Source organism: Centrocercus urophasianus, unplaced genomic scaffold (assembly GCF_019232065.1).
Source record: "Centrocercus urophasianus isolate 14NV4802_14NV808 unplaced genomic scaffold, USGS_Curo_1.0 seq_476, whole genome shotgun sequence".
Lineage (NCBI taxonomy): Eukaryota > Metazoa > Chordata > Aves > Galliformes > Phasianidae > Centrocercus > Centrocercus urophasianus.
In genome coordinates this window covers 30,390-31,025 of record NW_024885062.1, presented here as the reverse complement: position 1 = coordinate 31,025, position 636 = coordinate 30,390, and the positions used below count along the sequence as shown (strand labels likewise).

General features: G+C 59.6%; 1 protein-coding gene across 1 annotated transcript in view; it reads left to right on the top strand.

Annotated features, from left to right (window-relative positions):
• The first annotated feature begins 554 nt into the window (after positions 1-554).
• The window catches only part of FAM222A (family with sequence similarity 222 member A), a 23,246-nt gene continuing 23,164 nt past the window's right edge, over positions 555-636 (top strand). Inside the window, exon 1 of the mRNA XM_042834570.1 lies at positions 555-574. The gene's annotated coding sequence lies outside the window, so the exon portion shown is untranslated. The remainder of the gene's footprint in view (positions 575-636) is intronic.

Sequence of the window (636 nt, the reverse complement as noted above, 5' to 3'; positions counted from 1 at the left end):
GGGCCGCGCCCCGCGCACAGCCCGGCCCGGCCCCGCCGCCATGGAGCGCTGAGCGGCCGCGGCACCCGGCGCCGCGCACAAAGGACGGCAGGAGGAGGAGAACCGCGATGCCATGGCCCTGCCGCCCGCCGCTCCCGGGGCTCCCTCCGCCCTGTGAACCGGCTTCACGTCTGTTCCTATTTTCCTCCTATTTGGACCTTTAATTTTTATTTTTTTTTTCCCTATTTGGACCTTTAAATTTTCGATTTCTTATTTGGACCTTGAATATTTTTATCTTCCATTTGGACCTCTGATATATATTTTTTTCCTCTATTCGGACCGTATTTTCTCCCGATTCGGACTGCGTTTTTCCCTCTTTGGACCATTTTTTCCCATCCGGACCGTATTTTTTTTTTTTTTTCCCCCGTATTTGGACCTTATTTTTTATAATTTTTCGGACCTTCCCGTGGTTTTTCCGCTCGCTCACCCCCCCCTTCCCCACACTGGCCGCGCACGGGGGGGGGCGGCCCGGGGGGGGCGGCCCGGAGCGCCCCGCACCGCAGCGACCGGAACCGGCCCGGATCGTTCTCTGACGGTAACGGGGCACGGGAGCCGGGTTGGGGGGCACGGTGGGGCCGGGATGGAGGCGGGGGGGGG